Consider the following 10561-nt stretch of genomic DNA (forward strand, 5'->3'; position numbering starts at 1 on the left):
TAGATTTAAATTTTTATCTATTTGGGTGTAATCAGGTCCTAGTATGATTAGGATTGATTGGAGTTTAAATTGGTTTAAAACAGCCACCTAAATAGGAGTGCTAAGTGGATTAAAATACCTCTCTTTCCATGCGCCATATAAGCCCCACGCCCAACCAGTTTTAATGCCATCCTTTCTCCTCCTTTTAGCATGTAAGAAAGATGAGAAATCCTTTTCTTTAATGAGGTATATGGGCACAAAAAAATCTGGTGGTGGGTGGCGTCAAATTGGAAGTGTCCTAACATCGTTGGACTCTTATCTTCTTATCTCCTACCTAATCTCTAACTCTCCAATGCCTATTTAAACCCAGCACTATATGGAATGGCAAGGACCTGATAGGGATCAGGTTGAGATGCCAAAAGACTAGGGGATGTGCATGGAGAAAAATAAAAAGAGAGGGCACGACGTGAAGGTGGTTCATGGCATGAGGTTGGTTCTACATATCTCTTCTTTCTTATACAACCAAAAGTTGATTGTTTTGGACATCTCCTCTCCACCTTTTTGTTCATGTTTAGACATGGGTTTCTCCTCTCCTATTAGTCCAAAAGTTGGATAAAATTTTTATATCTCTATTGTAGAGATTTAGTGCATGGGTTTTAGAAAGAAAAGAGAAGAAAGGATTCTTCTCATGATCTCTAGTGTAGAGATCAAGATCCTCCTATTATCTTCTTCTTCTCTAAAATTGTCTTGAAAAAAAAGAAGATTTTCAACCATTAAGATACGATCTCTGTAAGAGAATTAGTACTTCGATGAGATTAAAAAGCTTCTGATCAGATCAGAGTCTCATGTGGATACCCATAGAGGTCGGACGTTTGTGTGGCTACAAGGGACCTTTCGAAGACATCCATGATCATCAGTTCACGGTGAAGGTTGATCCATGCTAAAGTATGTTCTCTATTTATTTTTTTCTATTTAATTTTTGTATCTAAATCCTATCTCATATATGATGATCCTATTTATGATTTTATGATTTGATTTTATGCACGCTTAGATTAAATTAGATTTAATCTAAAAAATTTTAAATTCTACTGCATACTCATTTTGAAAAATTTTGCATGCATAAAATCATAAAATTTCAATGGTGGTATCAAAGCCACATCATATACATAAGATTAGAATTTAAATTTGAAATCTGTAGAGATAAAATTTAGATCTGAAAGATTTTGATGTCATTCTGACATAAGATTATCCTAGCATAACTTGTTATGCTGTATAGTTATCCTAAAATGATGTTAAAATTTTTAATTAAATTAGAATTTTAGATCTGATTTTTTTAGTATATATGTGATATATATTTTATTGTTTAGATTTGAAAAGAATTTTGGGATCTATTTTAATTCATTTATGTGATATATGAAAGCATGTTTAGGGCTGAAATTTGTTTCTATGACCTGAACTCATTCATGTATATGATACATATTTGTATGTGTAATCTAAAATTATTTTGAGATCAAAATTTACTTCTCATATAAAGAATTTATATCTAAAAATTTAAATTTAAGATCTGAAATTAATGTTTGTGCATGAGGGATTGGTCATGGGTAGATCAAATTAGGTCATGTAATTAGATTACATCTAAGATTTTTGATTTGATCATATTGGGTCTAAATTGATTTAGCATTTGATCAAACCAAGTCAAGTGTTGATTAAGGTGAGGTTAATAGAGCTTAAGATCATACAATTATTGTTGATCGAATTGATTGATACCCATATGTAGAAGTAATTAACCTAAGGACCTAATTCGACTTTATGGCTCGAATCTCATTCATCTAAGCTAACCTATTCGGATCAACTAACCAATTGGTGTCAAAGACAAGTAATTAAAAGGTGCTTATTTAATTGATTCCATTCGTTGACCTAGCCAATTTATTGATGTCAAAAGAAAGCAATGGGGGGACCCCCACCATTCTTCACTAACCTGGTCAATTTGGTAGATTGAGTCTCAAATATAGTTACTTGGTGGTTTGTTTTAGCCTATACCAATTATATCAGTCATGTGAAGACTGATTAGATGAGATCTAAACCCAAATCTCTCCACAAATATTAAGTCCAAGGTCTTCCACCATTGTAGATGTGTGGACATGCTATCGGCGTTGATTGTTTTCGATTAGTCACAGTGGTTCAGTTACATTGAGAACATGCAACCACTCTATTAGCAAATAGTTGCTCCAGGATAAAGATGGGGTTAGGCCCAATAACTGTTAGGTGAGGGATCTAATGATAGCTTTGCACCTGCTTGTGAACGATGGATCTGGCTTAACTAAGGAATGTGGGCAATAACTATTAGGTGAGCTTATATGACTTAGAGATCAAGTCATTGCAACATGCTTAGAGAAATATCGAGATAAAGAGTTTGAAAGAAGAGTGCCCTATAAGCCAATCGCAAGTGTGTTATGATGGAACTTTTCTTTGTAATTTTTCGACTCATGTAATGATATTTATTATTTGATAATAAAATAAGGTATTGATTCATCATATTAGCTGCTTCTTATTATGACTAAGATTATGATGAACCCAAAAGATTAGGGCAATGATTTTAGGAGACTTGAATGGGTCATGCTAGTGATAAAGGAACCAGATCTAGGGTTTCAGGGTTAGATCTTGAAATTTTTTCAAGATCAGGCAGTGGAAGACTAAAATAAATCAAAATTTATCTTATTAAAATTAGATAATCTCTAGATCTAAGATCCTATTATATGATTATTACATGATATTAAATCAAAAATTAAAATATAAAGAGCAAGAACTATATGTTGATCATATCAACATGTTTCTATACTACATCTAATGTATGTAAAATATAATAGATCTGATCTATTACCTTGCAAGTTAGATGTTCTAACTTTGCTGATCCAAGCTTGAGGATGATGTTGTGAGCTGCACATGTGTCCGGCCTTTAGGAGTCATCCACACGAGCCCACGAATCATGATCAGAAATTCTGATCCAGAAAATCAGCACAGTATGCTAGTACTGTGCTGATCCTTCTTTGATGGTCGATTAGATACCTCCTTCTTTTTGATTTGGACTCTTTCAAAGATGAGAAGTAGGAGAAAGAGTTTTAGATGTGAGACACTCTCAGAAAACTTACAGATGGAGGAAGGAAAGAGGTGAACTCAGCAACCTTAGAAGAAGACTCTCTTCTTCTTCTCTTTGCTCTCACCTAGATACTTAGTTTTGTGTTTATTATATCTCCATGCCCCAACACTCTTTCTCCCTAATTTTCACACACCCCGAAGGTCTCCCAATACTCTATAATCCACAAAAATTTTAAGAAGAAATTCATCTTAAATAAATGAGATATGAAGAATCCAATTGCTCCAGGGTAAAGATGGGGTTGGGCCCAATAACTGTTAGGTAAGGGACCCAATGACAGCTTTGCACTAGCTTGTGAACGATGGGTCTGACTTAACTAAGGAGTGTGGGTAATAACTGTTAGGTGAGCCTATATGACTTAGAGATTAAGTCACTGCAACATGCTTAGAGAAGTATCTGGACAAAGAGTTTGAAAGAAGAGTGCCCTATAAGCCAATCGCAAGTGTGTTATGATGGAACTTTTCTTTGTAATTTTTCAACTCATATAATGATATTTATTATTTGATAATAAAATTGATTCATCATATTAGCTGCTTCTTATTATGACTAATATTATGATGAACCTCAAAGATTAGGGCAATGATTTTAGAAGACATGAATGGGTCATACTAGTGATGAAGGAACCAGATCTAGGGTTTTAGGGTTAGATCTTGAAACTTTTTCAAGATCAGGCAGTGAAAAATTAAAATAAATCAAAATTTATCTTATTAAAACTAAAAAATCTCTAGATCTAAGATTCTATTATATGATTATTATATGGTATTAAATCAGAAATTAAAATATAAAGAGCAAGAACTATATGTTGATCATATCAACATGTTTCTATACTACATCTAATGTATGTAAAATATAATAGATCAGATCTATTACTTTGCAAGTTAGATGTTCTAACTTTACTGATTCAGGCTTGAGGATGATGTTGCAAGCAGCATATATGTCTGACCTCTAGGAGTCATCCACACGAGCCCACGAATCACGATCAGAAATCTTGGTCCAGGAAATCAGCACAGTATGCTAGTACTGTGCTGATCCTTCTTCGACGGTCGATCAGATGCCTCCTTCTTGATTTGGATTCTTCCAAAGATAAAAAATAGGAGAAGGAGTTTTAGATGTGAGACACTCTCAGAAAACTCATAGATGGAAGAAGGAAAGAGGTGAACTCAGCAACCTTAGATGAAGACCCTCTTCTTCTTCTCTTTGCTCTCACCTAGATACTTAGTTTTGTGTCTATTATATCTTCATGCCTCAACACTCTTTCTCCCTGATTTTTACATACCCCAAAGGTCTCTCAATGCTCTATAATCTATAAAAATTTCAAGAAGAAATTCATCTTAAATAAATAAGATATGAAGAATCTTTGTCTAGGTCAAATACCTAGTCAAGAAAAATCCAAACAGGGCAAGACAAGTGGTGCCCAACTCTTGGGTGCCCCCTCCTTCTTTTTCTACCATGGACTACTAGCAAAGGGTGCACAATATATACCATAAAAGTCATAAAAATCTCAAAAAAAATTGGGATAAAATCAGTGCCATAAGGAAAGAGTTTTGGTTTCCTAAAATTCTATCTCATAGAATTTGAAATCCAAACTAATTCCTACTTTGACTTGGTCCACAACCACATTCCATGTAAGAGAGAAAGAGTGAAAAGCTTTGAGCATGTGTGAAAGCTTGGGAAAGAAAGTTTTATCATACAAAATAAGAGAGAGTGGGCATGGGGGGCTAAGGTGGCACAAGGTGGAATCCTAGTCTTACTAGGATTCAATCTATGACTTGTTCAAATTTTGTTTCTCAAACCAAATCAAACCAAAATCAAATTAACCCAATTAAAATAAGTCCTAACCTGATTAAGAACCTAATTTAATCAAATTAAATTAAATTTAAATCTGATTTAATTTTTTAATCGAATTAGAAATTAGGTTGACCTAAGTCCTAATTGGACTAGGATTAATTTTTTCTTACACTTGGCTTATCCAATAAACTAATTGGACTTGATCCAATCAAGCCCAAACCAAATCTAATTAAATTATATTCAATTAGACTTAATTTTAGCCTATTTATTTAATCAAATTAAGCTAATTAGTAATCAAATTACTAATCGATCCTCCTGCAATACTTGCACTAGGTTAAATGTCAATCATATTGATCGTTTAACCCTAGAACGATTCTTAATCGTTGATCAACCATCCAATCGGATCATGAACTCTAATGTGTATGACCTTATAGGTTTAAATCTAAGTCGATAGTATAAAAATAAATTTTTATACTAATCAAAGTGACTATCTGCAATGGTACCCGACGGCCGAATAGGTCGAATGTGTAGAACAACATCCTTAGAACCCATGCGGATATAGTTTTCATATAATTCATCCCCTTGACCAAAATGCTCATAGGACACCTTAGAGTTTAACTGTCAACTCTGATCAGGTTATCCACATTGTATTTCAAAATATCAAATCTATCTGATGGATTATCCTGGCCAAAGTTTTACTAAATTGAAATACAGCGACTCATTCTTCTCCAACTCTTAGAGTGGTCAATCCCATCTCGATCACACTCTAACTTCACAAGTATTTGACTGTGCCTAGAAGCCTTCCATCACTAAATTAGAAATTCAGTTAGTCCAGTACCAAAGCATAGTGAGTTGCTTGCAAGTCACTGAGGCGATCTCAGGTCTAAGGGACACTTATACCTAAATCCCATCAGAGATATTCTCGACAGCAGAATGCTTTGGAGTTGGTCATGTTCAATGATGATGTATCTTTACATCTCACCTGTATGCTATACCAGTGTCTCCACACTCTTTGGTTAAGAGGACAACCAACCCATATGGCCTACAGTGATCTATGCTCGATAGAAGCTGTCGTCCTTATTAACAGCCTATCATTTGGTCGTAAACAGTTTTAAAGACTAATCGATAAATCTTCTCTTTATCGTACCTAAATAGTCCTAAGGAGTTCATCACAACAACGAAGTTCATTAGAAGATAAAAACTTGTGAGAAAAATACCAAAAATATATTTTATTTATTAATAAATCAATTACAATACAAGGTTGCTCAACCGTCAACAGGTTGACGATTGACTTTTGGGATATATTTTCCAACAACTCTCACTTGTCCTAAAGCCACTCGACACAGTATCTAATACCCATCTTTGACTTGTGGTTGTCGAACTCCTTTATCACTAGGGTTTAAGCGAAGGGGTCGGCCAGGTTCTCCTTTCTGTCGATCTTCTGAAGGTCGACGTCACCTCGATCCATGATCTCTCGGATCAGGTGAAAGTGGTGTAAAATATGCTTCGTCCATTGGTGTGCTTTGGATTTCTTTGCCTGAGCTATGGCACTAGTGCTGTCACAGTAGAGCAGGATCGGACCATCGAGGGAGGGTGCTACTCCGAGCTCGGTGATGAATTTTCTCAGCCACACAGCTTTCTTTGCGGTATCTGATGCTACGATGTACTCCACCTCAAAAATAGAGTCTGCCACAGTATGCTGCTTGAAACTCTTCCAGCAGATGGCTTTACCATTCAGAGTAAAGATATAACCCGACATGCTTCTGCTGTCATCATGGTCAGATTGAAAGCTGGAGTCTGTGAACCCCACAAATTTTAGATCTGACTCGCCATAAACCAACCATTGGTCCTTAGTATTTCTCAAATATTTAAGGATGGCTTTATCCACTTTTCAGTGATTTTCTCCAGGATCAGATTGGTATCTACTCACTACTCCTAGTGAGTATGCCACATCTGGCCTTGTACCTGTCATCACGTACATAATAGATCCCACGGCCGAAGTATATGGGACTCTACTCAAATGCTCTCTCTCTTCAGGAGTTGTCGGACAATCATTCTTAGAGAGAGAAATTTTATGGCCTATCGATAGATAGCGCTTCTTGGAATTCTCCATGCTGAATCTTTTCAGTACAGTGTCTATGTACGTGGACTGGGATAACCCAAGCATTCTTTTAGATCTATCCCTATAGATCTTCATCTCTAGGATGTAGGATGCTTCACCCAAGTCCTTCATGGAGAACTGCGATGACAATCAAACTTTTATTCCCTGTAGTGCGGGGATGTCATTCTCGATTAAGAGAATGTTATCCATGTACAAGACAAGGAATACCACAACTAGACCATTTACCCATTTATAGATGCAGGGCTCTTCTCCGTTCTTAATGAAGCCATACGTTTTGATCACCTTATCAAAACATATCTTCCAACTCCGAGAAGCTTGCTTCAATCCATAAATGGATCTTTGAAGCTTGCACACCTTGGACTCATCTTTGGATGTAAACCCCTCAGGTTGTTTCATATACACCTCTTCGGTCAGCTCTCCATTCTGGAAAGCTGTCTTTACATCTATCTGCCAGATCTCATAATCCAGATGGGCAGCTATTGCAAGCATTATCCGAATGGATTTGAGCATTGCCATGGGGGAGAACGTCTCGCTATAGTCAATACCATAATGTTGATGATACCCCTTGGCAACTAGATGAGCTTTATAGGTGTCTATTTTTTCGTCTGCACCCCTCTTCCTTTTGAAGATCCATTTATACCCAATGGATTTAACCCCTTCAGGTGGGTCAACCAATGTCCATACATCGTTGACCTTATATAGGTCAACCAATGTCCATACATCGTCAACCAATGTCTATTTTTTCGTCTGCATTGCAACCATATAGGTGATCGGATCCTCATCGTTCTCATCGAGTTCGATGGGATCACCATCTCGAACCAAAAAACTATAGTATCTGTCCGGTTGATGCGGTACTTTATCGGATCGCCTTAATGATGCAGGTACATTAGGCTCCAGATCTGATCTAATCAAATCTGACTCAGGTTCAGCTATTGGTGTCGGTCCTTCTACCTGTTGAACTTCATCAAGTTTAACCTTAGAGGCAACGGTTCCTTCACCAAGGAACTTCTTTTCTAAAAAGGTTGCCTTAAGGCTGATGAACACCTATTGTTCATCAGCATGGTAGAAAAAATATCTTTTGGTCTCTTTGGGGTACCCTATGAATGTGCATTTGTCAGACCTAGGTCCAAGTTTATTTGTAACTAACCATTTGACATAGGCTGGGCACCCCCAGACCCTAAGGTGTGAAAGTGCTGGCTTACGCCCTATCCATATCTCATATGGAGTCTTAATTACAGACTTACTTGGAATCCTATTTAATAGATAACAAGTCGATTCAAGTGCATATCCCCAGAAGGATATCGGCAAGCTGGCAAAACCCATCATGGATCGGACCATGTCTAACAGAGTCCGATTTTTTCTTTCAGACACACCATTATGCTGTGGTGTTCCTGGAGGAGTCGATTGGGAAAGAATCCCATTCTCTCCTAGATATGTAAGAAACTCACCAGAAAGATATTTTCCTCCTCGATCAGATCGAAGAGTTTTAATACTCTTCCCAGTTTGTTTTCCACTTCACTTCAAAATCGTTTGAACATTTCAAATGAATCCGACTTATGTTTCATCAGCTAGACATATCCACCTCTAGCACTTGTGCTCATGGGTCCTCATACATCAGTATGTACTAGGCCTAAGAGCTCAGTAGCTCTCTCACCTTTTTTAGTAAAAGGTGACTTGATCATTTTACCAAGAAGACAAGACTCACAGGTTGGAAGTGATTCACAATCACTGACTTCGAGGATTCTCTCTTGAGTTAACCTGTTTATCTTGTTCTTGTTTATATGACCTAGCCTACAATACTATAAGTAGATATCTAATACACTGTCTAATCTAGGGTGCTTGCCAGTAGAATAGACTACGTTAATAGGTTGTGATAACATATACACACCATTGTTCAAATGTTCATAAAAAATAGTAACACCATTCATAATGATATTACAAACTTGTTTCTTTATTGAAATTTCATAATCATTTTTGGCCAAAAGAACTACAGAAATAATATTAAAAAAGAAACTAGGACAAAAATGACAATCATTAAGAACAATAGTATGGGACTCAAATACAAGTTTCAAGATTCCTATTGCTAGAACTGGATCTGGTCTTCCATCTCCAATGTTTAGGAACCTCTCATCTTGCTCGAATCTCCTACTGACCTACAACCCCTATAATGAATTGCAAATATGGTAAGGGCTACTAGTATCCAATACCCAGTCAGTTATATCACAAATAGAGAAATTGCAAGGAGTTATCATATAAATACCTTGCCCAGCAATAGCTTGCTTCTTTCTCTACCTGTTTGGATCCAGAGAGGCAATGTACTGAGGACAGTTCCTCTTCCAGTGCCCCCGCTTCTTGCAAAAGAAGCATTCAGTTTGACTCTTATCGGGCTTGATCTTTCTAGTTTGACCCTGCACCGATGTCCCAGCTTGAACTTGCACCTTCTTCACTTTCTTCTTCTTGTTCTTCTTTCCTTTCTCAAAGGGTCGAGAACCAAAAGATGAACCTCCCACTAAGTTCACCGACTCCTTATGGAGTTGGTGATCCTTCTCAAAGTTCTGAAGCAACCCCAGTAACCCGTGGTAGTTTACTTCAGGCTTGTCATTCTATAATAAGTAAGGAATTGGAGATAAGACTTGGGCAACGAGTTTAGTATTACATCTTTTTCAAGCTACTCATGCAAGGGAAAGCCGAGCTTGCTCAAATGCTCCATCAGCTCGATCATGTACAATACATGATAATGACAGAGGCACCATCCCGTATTTGGCATTGAAGATGGCACAACTAGTCTTGTGCCTCTCCACATCATCGGGTGTGCCAAAGGCATCCTCCAACATTTGAAGCATGTCTTTTGGCTGAGCCATCTCAAATCTGTGACTGAACTCGTTGCTCATGGCAGCCAACATGATGCAGTGCATCGTGATTCGATCACTGAGCCACTTCTGATAAGTATCTCTGACTGTTCCATGTGTATTGGCAGCTGGCTCCTCAGGTGCAGGATCCGTTATCACATATAAGATCCGTTCATGCTCCAGAAATATCTTCAACTTTTGGTACCAGCTACCGAAGTTGGGTCCCACCAAATTATCATTGTCCAACAATGATCGGAGCGATAAAGAAGTAGCCATATCTGCACAAAAGAAAATCATAACCTAATTAGTAATTGATTCATTAAACCTAAAGATTTGGATTTTAATTATAAGGTTTCTCTCACTATTTTATTTGAATTGATAGTCTCTACCTCCAATTCGAAGAATTACCCTAATTCCTTAGTGGGTACTAGAATCTACTTAGACTGCACACAAGCCCAACATTGGTTGGCCAACCCATGTATATCTAAGGATAGGTTCATAACCAATTATTTCTCTAAATAATTTTTAGTAATTTTAATTTTGCCCAGTCCCTAATCAGTAGGCTTTGGCCTCCACTGAAAAAGTCTAGTTAGATCCAACCATTAACATGACCATACTTGGCCCTTCTAGCCAATGAATGATTAGGCCCAATTTTGGTTGGCTAACCTA

At 37.0% G+C, this 10561-nt stretch overlaps 1 long non-coding RNA gene across 1 annotated transcript; it reads left to right on the top strand.

The window, feature by feature from the left end:
- The first annotated feature begins 384 nt into the window (after positions 1–384).
- LOC140856078 (uncharacterized) lies at positions 385–4367 on the top strand. The gene is made up of 3 exons (XR_012139476.1): positions 385–468; positions 814–924; positions 4039–4367. It is a non-coding gene; the product is annotated as an uncharacterized lncRNA (long non-coding RNA).
- The last annotated feature ends 6194 nt before the right edge of the window (positions 4368–10561 follow it).

This window comes from Elaeis guineensis, chromosome 3 (assembly GCF_000442705.2).
Source record: "Elaeis guineensis isolate ETL-2024a chromosome 3, EG11, whole genome shotgun sequence".
Lineage (NCBI taxonomy): Eukaryota > Viridiplantae > Streptophyta > Magnoliopsida > Arecales > Arecaceae > Elaeis > Elaeis guineensis.